General features: G+C 39.6%; 1 protein-coding gene and 1 non-coding gene across 9 annotated transcripts in view; one reads left to right on the top strand and one right to left on the bottom strand.

Moving 5' to 3' along the window:
• Positions 1-18,349, bottom strand: part of Frmd5 (FERM domain containing 5) — a 382,500-nt gene that overhangs the window by 342,879 nt on the left and 21,272 nt on the right. The gene's annotated exons all lie outside the window — the stretch shown is intronic.
• Positions 12,497-12,603, top strand: LOC123463161. The gene has a single exon (XR_006638765.1). It is a non-coding gene; the product is annotated as a U6 spliceosomal RNA (small nuclear RNA).

The raw sequence follows: 18,349 nt of genomic DNA, 5'->3' as shown, positions 1-18,349 counted from the left end.
TGCCTTTAATCCCAGCACTTAGGCGGCAGAGATAGGTGGATCACCATGAGCTTGAGGCCACCCTGAGATTACATAGTGAATTCTAGGTTAGCCTGGGATATAGTGAAACACTACCTCAAAAAAGAAAAAAAAAAAAAAAAGTTAAGCAGTTACAAATGACCCAATAATTTCATGTCTAGGTATCTAATCCACATAAAAACTTGTACATAAATGCTTGTAGGATTATCCATAATAGTTGAAAATGTATTCCAAATGTCCAACAACTGGTGAATGGAAAATACAAAATGTGGTATAACCACACAATGGTAAATTATTAGACAATAGAACTAATAAAGCACAAGACCAGGCATAGGCATAGTGGCACATGCTTTTAATCCTAGCACTAAGGTGGCTGAAGCAGGAAGACAACAAGGAGACCAGCCTAGGCTTTGCCTCAAAAAAAAAAAAAAAAAAAAAGGTACATATTGTTACATGGATGAACCACAAAAGCATTTTTTACACAAGTCCCTGCTTCAATCCCAGCACTAGACAAGACAAACACACACAAAGACCATATACTGCATGATCCATTATGTGAAACACCCAGAACAAGTAAATCTACAGAGATGACTAGCATTTGCCTAGGACAGAGTTCAGGGAAGGGGAGTGGTAAATGGAAAGGACTCACTAATGGATAGTCTTTCAGGAGTAACATATGCATTGTACTAGAGCACAGTGATTGTTGCACAACTTTGTAAGTATATCAACACTGTTAAACCACACATCTTAAATTAACTTTATGGTATATAAATTGTTCACCAAAAATGCATTATGCTAAATGCAAGAAGCCAAATCCATATTGCCTGATCACATTTATGATACCATGGAAAAGGCAAACCTACAAGGACAAACATTAGACTCAAGGTTGCCACAGCTAGAGGAGAAAAGAACTAGCTGTAAAGGAGACACAGGAAACTTTACATAATGGCTACATATGGTAGTTATATAATTTGTATTTTTTTCTCAGCAAAGAGCTACATACCTTAAAAAATAAACTTTGTTCTATGTAAACTATACCCACCCCCCTAAAATGACTTTTTTCTACCGACAGCATCTCCTTGTGTTGCCCATGTTAGCCTGCATTTCCTGGGCTCAAATATCCTTCTGACTCATCCTCCCAAATAGCTGGAACTAGAAGACTAACCACACCAGGCCACAATGTGGCTTCTTAAAAAGCAAGTTCACACTGTGGAGATGTAAAGACAGTATTTAAACACTTAAGAGCAAAAGAACAATACCTTTTAAATAGTCCAGCATTCATCTTTACTGAGGCCCACAACGTATGTGGAGTTTATGTCAAATACATATCATCAAGATTATTTAATACTGCCTTACGACAGGCAGATAGAGTGGCTCATGTACTAGGGAGGTTGAGGATATGTGATACAGAGGCAAAGAAAGGAAAGAAAGGAGGAAGGAGGGAGGGAAGAAGAAAGGGAGGGAAGGGGGGAAGGAGGGTAAGCTGGGAGGGAAAGAGGATGGGAGAAGGAGAGGTGGGGAGGAAGTAAGGAAAGAGGTGAGGGAGAAAAGGAGGAAGGGAGGGAAGGAAGGAAGAAGGAAAGGATAGGGCTTCCCTATGACAGAATATAATATAGTCATACACATGAGGGCCATGGGAAAAAATAACCACCCTTGGAATTTAAAAATCAAAATTAGAAAATTACCTCCTAGACTGGATAGATGAGGCAGCAGTTAAGTGCATTTCCTGCACAAGCATAAGGGCCTACAAGGAACTGAGACCACAGAGTTTGAGTCTCCAGATCCCATGTAAATAGCTGGGCATGGCTATACATCCTGTAACCCCAGTCCCTTGGAGAAGCAGAGACCCAAGAATTGTCAGAGCCCTGCAAGCTCCACAATCAGTAGAGACTCCAGTTTAAAACAAGACCAGGCAGAAGGGCAAGACAGGACACCCAGTGGCCACCCACAGGCAAGCATATGGGGTGCCACAGTACACCACAGTATATGCACATACAACCAAAAATTATTTTTTTGAAGAAAAGGAAAGTGATCCCCCTTTAAAAGGATAAATTAGTAAAAGTCAACATAAAAAAGTTATCTGGGGGGCTGGAGAGATGGCTTAGCGGTTAAGCGCTCGCCTGTGAAGCCTAAGGACCCCGGTTCGAGGCTATGTTCCCCAGGTCCCATGTTAGCCAGATGCACAAGGGGGTGCACGCGTCTGGAGTTCGTTTGCAGTGGCTGGAAGCCCTGGTGCGCCCATTCTCTCTCTCCCCCTCTATCTGTCTTTCTCTCTGTCTGTCGCTCTCAAATAAATTTTAAAAAAACGAACAACAACAACAAAAAAGTTATCTGGGGTCTGGGCAGATGGCTCAGTGGCTAAAGCACTTACCACTCAAGCTGAAGTATCTGAATTTGATCTCCAGACCCCATGAGAAAAGCAGGAAGCTATGTTGAGCTGCTGTAAAACCATCAAGCTGATGCTGATGGCAAGATGCGAGGCAGAGACAGGAGAAATTCCTGGAAGCTCTTGGGGATTTTAGCAAAGAGCAACAGCAGAAGAAGAATCCAGAGTGAGAAACCCTGCCTCTTGAGAAGGGGATAGCAAGGACTGACCTGAAAGTTGTCCTCTGACCTCCACATGTATGCCATGGCACAAACATACACATCTGCACTCTCATACACAAATAAATAAATAAATATTTAAAAGTTATCTGGGGACTCGGAAATTGGCGCTGCAGTTAAAGACACTTGCTTGCAAAGCCTGCTGGCTCAGGCTTCAGTTCCCAAGCAACCCACATAACCTGGATGCAAAAGTGACTCAAGTGTCTAATGTTTATTTGCAGTGATAAGAGGCCCTGCCATGCCCATACATAACACACATGTAAATAAAAACATAAATAAAATTTTAAAAATTATTTGGACAAGTCCATTACCTTAGAGAGTAAATTGTGTTTAGAATTGAGTCTTGAGAAGCACCCTAGTCAAAGTAAACAGAATGTGTCTTCTAGCACTGGAAAGATGGCTTAGTAGTTTAAGGCACCTGCCTGCAAAGCCAAAGGACCCAGGCTTGATTCCCCAGGACCCATATAAAGCCAGATATACAAGGTGGTACATGCATCTAGAGTTTTGTTTGTAGTGGCTAGAGGCCCTGGCACACCCATTCTCTCTCTCTAATAAATAAATAAAAATAAAATATTTTAATTAAAACAAAAAAAGAATGTGACCTCTAGACCCTTTTTTAAAAAGGATTAAGGGGTTAGAGGGGTGGCTCAGCAGTTAAGACACTTGGCTGCAAAACCTAATGACTAGGGTTCGATTCCCTAGTACCCACATAAAGCCAGATGCACAAAGTGGCACATTCATCTGGAGTTCATTTCAGTGGCTAGAGGCCCTGGTGCACCTATAGTCATTCATTCTCTCTCTCTCCTCTCTCTGTCTCTGCGTGCAAATAAATAATTTTTTAAAGGATTAAAAAATAAGAGAAGTAAACCTAGCTGGGAAAAAAAGTATTAGCACAGACACACCTACACCATATCCAATTAACCTGTCAGGAAAAAAGTTGTATTATCACAAAGTAGGAGAAAGGGGAAATAGACTAAAGACTTTATCAATGTTTAATATGCCCTATTCTATTCATAGATATATAATTACTAGAACATTACTATGAAATAGATCATTTATAATACATTTACAAAACCTGGAAGAATAACCCTCAAAATTATTTCATTCCCTTTGCTTCCCAAAACAGCTTTCTAATTTGGTCTTCCAAAGTCTCTGCTTCTGAAAGCACCACCTCCAGCTGCAGAAACTAGTCGTCACTGGGTGTACTTACCACTGACTTGAAATTCTTGCAAAACAGCTTTTAGGATTTTGATAACAAAAATTAATCACCCAGGACCTGGATCTGTGTTGAACAAGCAGATGAAATTATACTTTGTGCTCAGCAAAACTAAGAACCAGATCACAGAGAGAAGCAGACACCAAGCTCCTCCTCTGATATTTTCTTTCAAAAGGAAAACTGCACTTACACAGAAGAGCCTTCATGGAGGGACTAAAAGGGAAAAATGTTCATTGAGCCCAGGACAAATTTCTTATGAACTAGAGATATCCACTCTAAGGCAGACTAGAGAGAGACCTGCGATGTGAGCCTTCTTATTTTGCAGGGGAGGAGCTACACTGCATCTTGGAGGCTCTGTTCCCTGCCCAGGATCAGTCACGATCAGGCAGTTAACACAGGTCTCTTGAGTTCAACATTAAACTACCCTGACTACTTCATCATAAAACAGTAAGAACAACTTCAAAGTCATACAGATCTGAGTTGAAATTCCAGATCCCCTACTTATTATCCTTGGGATATAAAATCATTTAACCTCAATAAGCCTCTCTGTAATTCTTCTGTAATTAGGAACAATAACATTTTCTATCTAGTAAATAATGTTAGATGGAAGAATGAATACAAGGTACTCTTCATAGAGACTAGAATAAGGAAAGAATCAAGTAACAATTACAATTTTAAAATGTATAATATTAGGGCTAAAGAAACTGCTCAGTGGTTAAGACGCTTGCCTACAAAGCCTAATGACCTGAGTTTGATTCACCAGTACCCACTTAAAAACTGAATACACAAAGTGGTACATGCATCTTGAGTTCATCTGCAGTAGCTGGAGGCTCTGGCACACCCATTCTGTCTGTCCTCTCTCTCTTTCTCTCTCTCTCTCCTTGTAAATAAACAAATAAAAATATTTTTCAAAATGTGTAATATCAATCCTGGTATAGTGACCTACACCTTGAATCCCAGCACTGGGAAGGCTGAAGTAGGAGGAATGCCATGAGTTCAAGACCAGCTTGCACTACAGAGTGAATTCCAGGTCAGCCTGAGCTAGAATGAGACCCTGTTGCCAAAAAGGAAATTGGCTAGGCATGGTGGTACACACCTTTAATCCCAGCACTTGGGAGGTAGAGGTAGGAGGAGTTTGGGAGTTTGAGGCCAACCTGAGACTACGTAGTGAATTCCAGGTCAGCCTGGGCTAGAGCAAGATGCTACCTTGAAAAGCCAAAAAAAATTTTTTTTTAATTTTAAAAAATTAAGAAATTGTATACTATGGACATTATATCAAATAAATCTCTAAAACACAATAATGTATTTTGTTACAATAAACATATTTGGCAAGTAAATTCATTTTAATTATGTTAGAGAAATATTATAAGAAACAAAAATCACAGGAAAACAGAATATTACCAAAATATTATTAAGTTCTTACTTCATTTTTTAGAATATAATTAACTTTCTATTTCAAGTGTCCTATGTCAAAGCTGACCTACTTATAAGTAACCCTACATAATTTTCAAGAGCAACTAGACCCTAATTAAGTGAAAAAACTTTCTGCAGTCAATCTAAACCATAGGTCTCAACCTAATACTAAACATATCCAGTCAGAAAAACTAATCACCTTTTAAAAATGGTATTATATAATATATGTCACATGGAAGGTTATGCAAATAATACAGAGATGTCCTACATACTCCTCAACTAGCTTCCCTCAATGGTCATACCTTATCATTAAAATCAGGAAACTCCTAGCTTCAAATGTGCAGATTTATATGTGAGTTGGAATAAAAGTCATAAGGAGAGACCAGGAAGCTAGAAAGGGGCTGTGAGAGAGGAACAAGGGGAAGGTATAGTAGATATGTAAGCAGAGGGGCAGAATACTGAAGGAGGGAAATGCGCTAATGGAGGGGATGATGGAGGGGGGGGGGAGCTAATCAAAATTTAAGATTTATGAATAAGCCATATTGAAACCTACTTCTTCACTTGCTAACTATTATGAAAGACAGAGTTTGGAGCATAAGTATCTTATGGGGGTAGATAATGTTATATGTAGAAGCCATAGATTTTTATTAGAAAAATTGCAGAGCCAGGGTTGGGAATGAATACCTTCCAGTGAGTTGTTAGCCAGGGAGGTCTCTGATATCCCCCAAACATTACAGGCTATTGTCAAGGCTCTTGGTTTCCCACCAGAACAAGACAGTAAGACCTCACTGCTGAAGATTCCACATGCTTAGGCAGCAGATCACTGAGAAATCAAGCTGTAGCTGAGCTGGAAGCTCCTCTGTTGACTGGCTGTCAGGATGCTGGAAAGAGCTATAGCCTGTTGAAGGATAAAAGTTACCAATGGTCTTAACTAGCAACAGTCTCTGCAAGCTTTGCAGCTGGACAGCCAGGCCAAATATACATTCTGATACAATGGTGGTGTATCTGTTATAGGGGAAAACAAATGCGTTCTGATTGGACTTGAGGCTCCAAGGAAGGGAATTCCCACCCGGTACTTAAAGCCTAATGAAAAGCCTATGGCTAGGGAGGTCATAAGCCTGAGGTGGGGGGGGGGGGGCGCATGAATACTGTCTGGCTAAATGGGTATATTATTCTCTCCAAACTGCCCTCTAAATACTTATGTTTATGCCATATATTAATGCTATTTTCACTTTTGGTTAAAGAAGCTTCTTTTTCAGTTGGTGGTGACTACCAGGGTGACTCAAAACTCATCAAAAGTGCGCTGGGCGTGGTGGCGCACGCCTTTAATCCCAGCACTCGGGAGGCAGAGGTAGGAGGATTGCCATGAGTTCAAGGCCACCCTGAGATGACAGAGTTAATTCCAGGTCAGCCTGGACCAGAGTGAGACCCTACCTCGAAAAAAAAAAAAAAAAAAAAAAACTCATCAACGTGCTCAGAAGTGACAGTAGAGTGTCCAGCACTAAATGAAATATCTTTATCACATCCTCCAAGGCTCAGGGACCATTGTAGAAGAGGTGGCAGAAAAACTGTAAGAGCCAAAGAAAGGAGAGGCATTTTTACAATATTGTCTTCCAGATACAAAGTGACCTTGATACTCATAACCTCACAGTGGCTGATGCTACCTACACAAGATCTGCATAATAAGAGGGGGAAAAAAAGATGACATCAAAATAGAAAAGAAACTAGTTAGAATGAAGGGATTCAAAGGGAGGGAGGTCTGGGAGAGGGGAAAAAAGGGCGATAGAGGGAAGGAATTATGATCATGGTATAATGTTTGTATTTATGGAAGTTGTGAATAAAATGTTAAAGTCAGGAAAGTGACATTGACAATGAGTGTCACGCATGCCCACAATCAACATATATTAAGTCCCTAGCTAATACTTTAGATTACATTAGACTATTACCTTTCAAACTGGCTCATGGTATAGTGAGAGGAAGACATGTACCACTTACATTTTAAAGGAATAGTGCTATAACGAAGTCCACACTAAGGTCTCCCAGCAACACTGGGGACAGACCATCCTGGGAAGGTGACAATCTGATAAGCATGCAGTGAAAGGTGATCATCCCTATGGAAGTTGAGGCACTAGGAAAGCAGACAGCAGAAAGATCATGGAAATGCTTCTAAACCATCCTAAAAGGCTTCAGTGATCTAACAGACAATATAAAATCATGAATGAACTTTTTTATTAAGTAGAAACTTTGTATGGACACGTCACGTGTTGGTACCATCATTTCCCTCCTCCCACCCCCACTCCACCAAGAGCCCTCCTTAGTGGGATTGCTGAACCATGTTTAGAGCTACTCAATTCACAATAACTAAGAACTGGAATCAACACAATGGAATGCAACTCAACAGAAAGGAATTTTTTTAAAAGATAAAACTGTCAGGGTGCATTTGGGAAGTTAATAAAAGGTGGGAGTGAGTCCATTGCTACACAAGAAGGTTAAAAACAACCATCTAGACCCAACAACCAGCAAGCACAAACAGAGAGGCAGGGAAAGAAATGTTCTCAGGGTTACATACTTAGTATCTGTCTCAGCAGGGGACTCTATAGTTCCAAGGCACTTTGGTAGTTTTAACCAGTGGGGTATTTACTATGATTCATTGGTTGTTAACAATCTTAAATATGGCCCATATGGGAGCCAAGCTCAAAGAGTTCCCTTGAACCATGAGGCCTCTACCATCACACAGCCACAGCACAGAACACTGATCAGTATTTTTCCCACATTCCCAACCTGCTTATGGAGACCTCCCTCCAGATTCTGACCAGGTATTCTGCCTAAAGTTCATCACTGTGCTCCAGCCTCAATTTCTCTGGATTTAGTCTTGTTTCTTCTGTTGGCCAATTATTCTAATCCTCCAAGTTTCACTATAAACCAGCTAACCAGAGTTAAAGACTTCCTTGGCCACAGAAAGTATATCCACAATATCCACTCATTCCAAAGTATCAAACCTAAAGACATAATAGACCGTATTAAGAAATAATTGTAGGGCGGGCTGAAGGAATGGCTTAATGGTTGAGGCGCTCACCTGCAAAGCCAAAGGACCCAGGTTCGATTCCCCAGGACCCATGTCAGCCAGATGTACAAGGGAGCTCATGCATCTGGAGTTTGTTTGCAGTGGCTGGAGGCCCTGGCATGCCCATTCCCCCCCCCCATCTATCTATCTATCTATCTCCCTCTTTCTGTCAAATAAATAAAAATGAAATATTAAATAAAAGAAATAACTGCAGGGGCTGGGAGATGGCTCAGTGGATGAAGCACTGCTGCACAGCTCTGAGTATCTGAATTGAGATCCTCATACCTCATGTAGAAAGTCAGAAGCTGTGGTGGGCTTCTGTAATCCCAGAATGCCTACAGAGAGAAGGAAGGCACACAGAAGAATGTTCCAGAAGATCTTGGGCCAACTACCCTACCAAACAGAACAGTAAACAAGAGATCTGCTTCCAGCATCCAATGAGGAGGAAAGCAAAGACTGAGGACTCATTGGGAAGTTGTGTGCAAACATATACACATACCAAATAAAGTAAATCAAAAATGACAAAAGAGGCCTGAAGGGATGGCTTAGTGGTTAAGGCGCTTGCCTGCAAAGCCAAAAGACCCAGGTTCAGCTCCCCAGAACTCACATAAGCCATATGCACAAGGTGGCACATGCATCTGGAGTTTGCAGTGGCTAGAGGCCCTGATGTGCCCATTCTTTCCCTCCTTCCTTTTCTCTCTCTCTCTCTCTCTCTCTCTCTCTCTCTTTCCCTCTCCCTCTTTCTCTCTCTCAAATAAATATAAATAAAATACTTCTTAAAAATTAAAAAAAATTAAACATAGAACATTCATAGAAAACTCTAGCAGCACAGCAGAAGCAGGCAGCCAGGGACCCTCTGGGATCCCAGCCTGAAGCTGACAGCCAGGCCTGTCTGTTTAAGGCAGGTGGAAGACAGGCTCCGGCACCTGGTAGGCAAGGGGGAGCTCTAGCCAACACTACCAGCAGAATGAAGACCCTGGCACTTGGCCCACCAGGATGTCCACATGGGAGAGCGGCAGCCAGTGTGGGGAACATGGGGAAGCTCCACCCACGGTCACAAGGATGAAACAAAAGGGTCGTCCACACTTCCACAGCTAAGCACAACTAGATGACTGATACATAAGAGGTGAGCAGCACAGTGTTATGAGCATGTAAGGACCAGCATATGGTCCAGGGCCAGTTTAGGATAAACAAGTTTGTTGTGAGAGTAAAAAATGCAAAGTCAAAGCTTGTAAGCAAAACTAAGACTAACTGTGTGCAGTGACGTAGTAGAGATTAGCAGATGTGTGTGTGGAACTATTAGATAAGTATTGGAAGGTACAAAAACCCCAGCTGCTCAGCAACCATTGTCTCAGTCTCCCCGACACTATGACTGACTGAAAGGTTACTCAGCAGTCCTGACTGAGACCCCCAAGAGACACGTCACTGATCCGAATTCACCAGCCCGACACTCTGTCCGAATGATCATCCGTAAGCCAGAGCACTAGCTTACGCCAGCAGACCAAGACTCGGCTTGGAGCGCAGCTCAAACCTCGCGTTGGTCAGGTCATAAAACATCGCAGCTCGAACCTCGCGTTGGTCAGGTCGTAAAACGTTGTAAAACGTCGCAACTCAAATCTCGCGTTGTCAGGTCATATACATGTTAGACTCGTTAGAAATATTCTTGTGTTAGTAATGTAGCAATGAATATACCTTGGTTATATATTATATTAGCTATAATATTATTTGTGATAGTTTGGACTTGCTTGTGCATGACTTTCATCCCAGTAAACTCCTTTGCAAGTATACCAGTGTCTGAGTATCATTGGCCTTCGCCGGCGGAATCCTCTCAACCAATCATCTTTGAGATTGCTCGCGACACACAGTCACTAGTGAAGTGGCTGGCAAGAGTTCCCACAGAGGACAAAACAAACCAAAACAACTAGAACTACAAAGTAGGAGAGTTAAATCTGAACAGATGCAAAAAAAAAAAAACATGAAGGATCAACCCACCTCAACCCCTTTCCTGACTGACCCCCTTCCACAGAACCATAACCACCAAGATACAGGAAATGTTATGGAAAGAATTTAGAATCCTATTTCTAAAAAAGATCAATGGGGCTGAAAAGATGGCTTAGCAGTTAAGACCTTTGCCTGAAAAGCCAAATCCTGGTTCGATTCCTCAGGGCCCACAGAAACCAGATGTACAAGAGGGTGCATGTTTGCAGTGGCTTGAGGCCCTGGGACACCCATTCTCTCTCTCTCAAATAAATAAATAAATAAAATATATTTTTAAAAGTAATAATAATAAATAAGAAGATCAATGACCACAGAGAAGGCTCAAATAACCAGACTAATGAATGAAGGAAATCCATCTAAGACCTTGACAAGATGGATGTGAGGGCAATCTGTCTACGACATCTGTCACCTCATTGAGCACCAGGGTTGATTTGGCTGATCTGACTGGCCAGGCAGGTGTACCCTTCCTCCCTTACCGCTCCATGTGTGTCCCTCCCAAAGCCGCCTACTCAGTCAAAGAGGACAACCTTCCTGGAATAGAGGAGGACTGGTCTTCGGTCAAGGGTATACGAGCAGCTGTGCTCCCCTGCTAGAACCTCCAGGCAAGCTCTCAGGATCTTGACAGGTAGTCTCTCCAAATTGAATGAAAGTGTAAGCAAACTGGAGGAGAAAGTCCAAAATCAGTAAGGAAATTAAAATACTGGAACAGAACCAAACAGGCATTCTAGAAATCAAAGACACAATCCCTCAAATACAAATCACAACAGAGAGCCTTACCAATAGGCAAGACCATGCAGATTGAATTTCAGAGATAGACACACAGTTGAGACAGTAATTCACACAGACACATATTTAAACAAGATACAAATGGAATTTCTGTGAAGTCTGGGATATATTCAAGAGATCAAACCATAGAATTTACAATGTAGAAGAAGGAGATGATATAACATCTAGATGAAGGTTTATTCAATGTAATCACAACAGAAAACTTCCCAAGCCTAGACAGAGAAGTCAACATGCAAACACAAGAGACATTTACAACCTGAACACACAGAACCAGAGAAGAACCCCCGCACAACATGAGATAGTTGAGATGTCAAAAATACACAGTAAAGAAACAATACTAAAAGCAGTTAAAAAAAAAAAAAACCACTTGTGTACAAAAGGAAAAACACCAGAATAACCTCAGATCTTTCAGCAGCAACCCTAAAATCCAGAAAATAACAGAATGATATTCCAAGACAAACACAAATTCTAGCAACTCATGACAACCAACCCTGCACTACAGAAAATTCTTTTTTATGTATTTTTATTTATTTTTTACAAGGAAAAGAGAATAAGCATGCCAGGGCCTCATGCCACTGCAAATGAACTCCAGATGCATGTGCCACTATGAGCATCTGGCTTTACATGGGCACTGAGGAATTAAACCCAGACCATCTGGCTTTGCAAACAAATGCCTTCAGCCTCTGAGACATCTCTCCAGGCCCAGAAAATTCATAAAGGGATACTATATAGTGCAGAAGAATAACAGTCTCATCCATGTGCAGAACAAGAAAGGAACAGGGAACAAAGAAGACTTGGAAAGGAATCTACCATGTCTAACCTAGCTGGCCAACATACCAAGAACAGGGGAAGTAAAAAAGAAATGCCAACAAGAACATCACTAAACAAAATCAAAGCCAGGTGTGGTGGTGCACGCCTTTAATCCCAACACTTGGGAGGCAGAGGTAGGAGGATCCTTGTGAGTTCAAGGACACCCTGAGATGACATAGTGAATTCCAGGTCAGCCTGCACTAGAGTGAGATTCTACCTCAAGAAAACAAAAGAAAAAAAAAATAGGAAAACCTCTCAATAATAACCTCAACTCACTAATAAAAAGACACACTCTGACTGGATTGCTATCATGTATCTTCAAGAAACTCACATATGGGGCTGAAGAGATGGCTTAGTAGTTAAGTCCTTGCCTGTGAAGCCTAAGGATCCTGGTTCAAGGCTCAATTCCACAGGATCCACATAAGCCAGATGCACAAGGTAGCACATGTGTCTGGAGTTTGTTTGCAATGGCTGGAGGCCCTGGCACATCCATTCTCTATCTGCCTCTTTCTCTCTCTGTCTGTTACTCTCAAATAAATAAATAAAAATAAAAAATAAAAACATAAATAATAAATAAATAAAAATTATTGCTCACTTCAGCAGCACATATCACATATCACATGGAATGATACAGAGATTAGCATGGCCTCTGTGCAAGGATGACATGCAAATTCATGAAGTATTCCATAAAAAAAAGAAACGAAACTCACATACTTAGCAAAGATATCCACAAGCTGAATGTCAAAAGTTATAAGACAACCTACTAAGCAAACAGAAACATAGAACAAAGAGATGTGGCTATTCTTTTTTTTTTTTTAAGTTTTCCAAGGTAGGGTAACTACGGAGTCTCACGGTGGCCTTGAACTCACGGTGATCCTCCTACCTCTGCCTCCCAAGTGCTGGGATTAAAGGCATGCACCACCACACCTGGCTCAGATGTCACAAATATTATATCTGGTAAAGTAGGCTTCAAACCAAAGGTACTCAAAGGGGGCAAAGAGGGACACTTGGTCTGGGGGGGATGTGGCTCAGTGATAGACTATCTGTCTAGTCTGTGCAAGATCCTGGGTTCCAGCACTTCAAAAAACAAAGAAAGACATTACATTTTAATAAAGGCAACAATACATCAAAAGACATAACAATTGTAAACGTTTATGCACAAAATATTGGACTCCCAATTTCATAAAACAAATACTACAAGGCACAAAAGGTCACACAAATCATACACTATAACTTTAATAACCCACCCATATGTTTAGACAGGTCATCCAAACTAAAAATCAGCAAACATAATTTAGAGCTAAATTATACCACAAAGTAGCTATTTTAAGAGATATGGGCTTAAGAGATGGCTTCATAGGTAAGACACTCACCTGCAAAGCCAAAGGACCCAGGTTAGATTGTCCAGAGCCCATTATGCTAAATGCACAAGGTGGCGCATGCATCTGGAGTTCGTTGGCAGTGGATGAAAACACTGGTGTGCCTATTGTTTCTTTCTCTATCTGCCTTTTTCTCGTTCTCAAATAAATAACATTTTTTTTTAAATTAAAAAAAGAGATATATATAGAACATTCCAACCAAGAAATAGGGGACACACATTCTTCCTGGTGGCACATGGGATCTTCTCCAAAACTGACAACATCATAGGGCACAAAGCAAGAAAACACAGAAAAAAATGAGATAATTCCTTGCATCCTATCAGACCATGGTGTAATAAAATTAGAAGTTAGCAGCAAGGAAAACTTCAGCAACTACACCAATACTTGGAGATTGAATAATATACCTTGGAATGAACAGTAGGCCATTGAAGAAATCAGGAGGAAACTGATAATTTTCTAGAAATTAATGAAAATAACAACAAAACCTACCAGATCCTCTGAGGTATAATCAAGGCAGTCCTAAGAGGAATGTTTATAGCCATAAAAACAAACGTCAGGGCTGGCGAGATGGCTCAGTGGTTAAGGTGCTTGCCTGCAAAGCCTAAGGACTCATGTTCGACTCTCCAGGTCCCATATAAGCCAGATGTACAATGACACAAGCACGCAATGTCACACGTGGGCAGAAAGGAACACATACACCTGGAGTTCGACTGCAATGGCTGGAGGCCCTAGCATGCCAATTCTACCCACCCCCCCCACACACATAAAAAAAAAAAAGCCAGTCTGTTGGGCTTGTCTCTAAAAAATTCTGAGCGATCTCAAATGAATAATCTGATGATGCAACTTAATGTAAGAAAAACAATAGGCCAATCTCAAACCTAGTAGATGCCAAGAAACAATGAGGGTGGATATTAATGAAATAAAGATAAAAAGAACAATACCAAAAAAAAAATAAACCAAAGAGTTGGTTCTTTGAGAAGGTTGACAAAGTTGACAATTCCCTAGCCAAACTAACACAAACAAAGAGAGAGAAAATACAAATAAATAAAATTAGAGATGAAAAGAGAATTATTATAAAAGACCCTAATGAAATCCAGATGATGATTAGAGAATAGTATGAAAGCCTATATTCTAAAAAGTTTGAAAACTTAGATGAAAGGGATAAATTTATAAATGAATATGGCCTACCAAAATGAAAGTCAGAAGATATAAATAATTTAAATAGACCCATAATGAACAATGAGAATGAAGCAATAATTTAAAGTCTCCACACAAAGAAAAGCCCAGGACCAGATGGACAAACTGCAGAATTCTATCAAACTTTTATGGAGCATGTAATGCCAACATTTCTCAAACTGTTCCACAAAATAGAAAGGGAAGGAATACTATATCAAATTCATTTTATGAAGCCAGTATAATATTGATACCAAAACCAGATAAAAACACATTAAAAAATAACTACAGGGCCAGGCGTGGTGGTACACACCTTTAATCCCAGCACTTGGAAGGCACAGTTAGGAGGACTGCCTTGAGTTCAAGGCCACCCTGAGACTACATAGTGAATTCCAGGTCAGCCTGAGCTACAGTGAGACCCTACCTTGAAAAACAAAAACAAACAAACAAAAAACTACAGAGCAATTTCCCTTGGTCTGAACACAGAAACAAAAATTCTGAACAAAATATTCGCAAACACAATTCAAGAACACATTAAGAAGCTTATACATCATGACCAAATAAGTTGCATTCCAAGAGTTCAAGGTTTGTTCAAGATATACAAATCGATAAACATAATTCACTGTATAAATAAATTGAAGGACAGAAGTAATATGATCATCTCTGTAGATACAGATAAGGCATTTGAACAGGCCTTCATGATGAAAGTTCTGGGGCAATTAAGAACAGATAGAACATATTCCAAAATAATTGAAGGCTATATATGACAAACGTATAGTCAACACTATTCTGAATGGGGAAAACAGAAACCATTTCCTCTAAAATCTAGATCAAGACAAGAGTGGCCACTGTCTGTATTCTTATTCAATACAGTTCTCAAAATCTTAGCTAGAGCAATAAGACAAAACAATAACATAAAGGGATAAAACTCGGAAAGGAACAAGTGAAACTATCCCTATTTGCAGATGTCTTGATTCTATATTTAGGCGATCCTACAGACTCTGACAGAAAACTTTTAGATTTAAAACCCACTTTCAGCAAAGTTGCAGAATGCAAAATCAATACACACAAAAAAGCCAGTTAGCAATCATATATTTTAACAATGAACTTGCTGAGAAAATCAGGGAAAAAAAATACCCTTTTCACAATAGCTTTCAAAGGATGTGAAACAATTCTACAAAGAAAACTTTAACACATTGAAAAAAAAAAAAAAAGAAATAAAGGAAGATACAAGATACTGGAGAGACCTTCCATGCTTCTGAATTAACAGAATCAATATAGTGACAATGGCAATATTACCAAACATAATTAATTGGTTTAATGCGGTTCCCATCAAAGCTCCAATAGCATTCTCCTCAAAACTAGAAAAAACAATCCAATTCACATAGAAACACAACAGACCATGCAATGCTAAAGCAAACTTAAATAGAAAGAACACTGGTGGAGTTATCAAAATCCCTGACCTCAAATTATACTACAGAGCTATATTGACAAAGACAACATGGTACTGGAGCAAAAAGAGATGCCTGAACCAATGGAATGGAACAAAATAGAAGACCCAGAAATAAATCTACATACCTCTGGTCTCCTAATTTGTGGATCAGTAGACAGAAATAATAAAGATCAGGGCAAAAATTAATGAAATACAAACAAAAAATAAATAAAACAAAGAATTGGTTCTTTGAAAGGATGTTAAGATTGATAAACCCTTGAAAAAACTAACCAAAACAAAAAGAGAAGACCCAAAATAATAAAATTAGAAATGAAAAAGATACCATTAAAACAGACACCAATGAAATTCAGAAAATCATAAAGATAAGAATATATGCTCCACTAAGTTTGAAAATCTAAAAGAAATTAATGATTTTCTAAGTATGAATGACCTACCAAAATTAAAGCAAGAAGAGATAAACCATTTAAGCAGACATATAACAAGCACGAAGATCATTTATATAAAAAAAAAAAATCTGACAACTAAAAAAAGTCCACGCCCCAATGGATTTACTGGTGAATTCTACCAAATCCTCATAGGAAAATAAATACCCATGCTTCTCAAACTTTTCTATAACACAGAAAAAGACAGACTGGAGAATGGTTCAGCAATTAAAGGAATTGCTTTCAAAGCCTGACAGCCTGGATTTAGTTCCCCAGTACCAACATAAAGCCAGATGCACAAAGTGCACATGCATCTAGAGTTCATTTGCAATGGCTGGAGGCCCTGGCATGTTCATACCCTCTCTCTCTTTTTTCTCCTTCTCACTCACTGTTTCTTTCCCTGTCCAAATTAATTAATTAATTAATTAATATAATAAATAATAATAATTTTTAAGACTCTACCATCAAACAGAACTGATAAAGTAACGAATTAGCAGAATATACAATTAACACACAGGGCTGGAGAGATGGCTTAGCGGTTAAATGCTTGCCTGTGAAACCTAAGGACCCCAGTTCAAGGCTTGATTCCCCAGAACCCACATTAGATGCACAAGGGGGGTGCATGTGTCTGGAGTTTGTTTGCAGTGGCTGGAGGCCCTGGCATGCCCAGTCTCCCCCCCCCCCCTTTCTCCGTCGCTCTCAACTACATAATTTTAAAAAATGAACAAAAAAATTAACATACATAAATCAGTAGCCTTCCTATATACCAACAACAAACATGCTGAGGATGAAATCAGGAAAATATTCTCTCCCATTCAAGATTGCCTCCAAAAAAACAAAGTACCTTAGAATAAACCTAACCAAGGAAGTGATGGATTTCTACAATAAAAACTTCAAAACACTCAAGAGAGAATTTGTAGAAGACACTAGGAAATGGAAAGATATCCCATATTCATGGACTAGAAGAATCAATATTGTGAAATGTCTATCTTAACAAAATCAATCTATACATTTAATGCAATCCCTACCAAATATCCAACAGCATTCTTTATAGAAATAGAAAAAGAATCCTAAAATTCATTTGGAAGCACAGGGGAAAAAAAAAAAAAAACTCAAATAGCCAAAGCAATTCTGATCAACAAAAATAAGGCTGGCAGTATGACTACACCTAACTTTAAAATATATTACAGAGCTACAAAAACAAAAATAGCATGGTACTGGCACAAAAACAGACACATAAATCAATGGAACAGAATACAGGACCCAGAGGTAAACCCACACAGCTACAACCATCTGGTTTTTGACAAAAAAGGCCAAAAATATTCACTGGAGAAAAGACATCCTCTTTAACAAATGGTGCTGGGAAAACTGGATACCTACATGTAGATGGATGAAAATAAATCTATATCTCTCTCCATGCCTAAGATTCAAGTCCATATGGATCAAAACCTTAATATCAGAATTGAAACTCTGAAACTACTACAGTAAAAAGGGAGCCCCAATATGTCATTTAATGCAAGACAGGTTTCTATTCATATTGTCTCTAGTTTCAGTCAACTAAAATATATAATATGTTCATGTTTAATAATGAACTCAAAGGGCATGTATCACATTATGCCTTAGTGGGTATTGACCTACATTATGATTACATCATTTTTAACACACTCTCAACAAACAACAGAAGATATAACCACCACACAAATGTAACCATAAGCAAAGACATATCTAAGTAGTAGTGATAATTAGAAAAGGTGATGAGAGGAGCTAGTGACATGGCTCAAAGAGTAAAAGTACTTGCTGCACAAGCAAGAGGATCTGAGTTCAATCTCTGGAACCCCACATAAAAATCTGGGTGAGGCTACACATGCCTCTAACTTCAGGACTGTGGAAAGCACAAACAAGAGAATCTGAGGTTCTCTGGTCAGCCATTCTAACTGAAAATCTCAGCTCTAGGTTCAGTGAGAGACTCTGCCTTGAAGAAACAAAGTGGAAGAGCAATAGAAGAAACCATCC

Source organism: Jaculus jaculus, chromosome 8 (genome assembly GCF_020740685.1).
Source record: "Jaculus jaculus isolate mJacJac1 chromosome 8, mJacJac1.mat.Y.cur, whole genome shotgun sequence".
Lineage (NCBI taxonomy): Eukaryota > Metazoa > Chordata > Mammalia > Rodentia > Dipodidae > Jaculus > Jaculus jaculus.
Note: the sequence above shows the minus strand (reverse complement) of the source record. Positions and strands in the feature narration are given on the sequence as shown.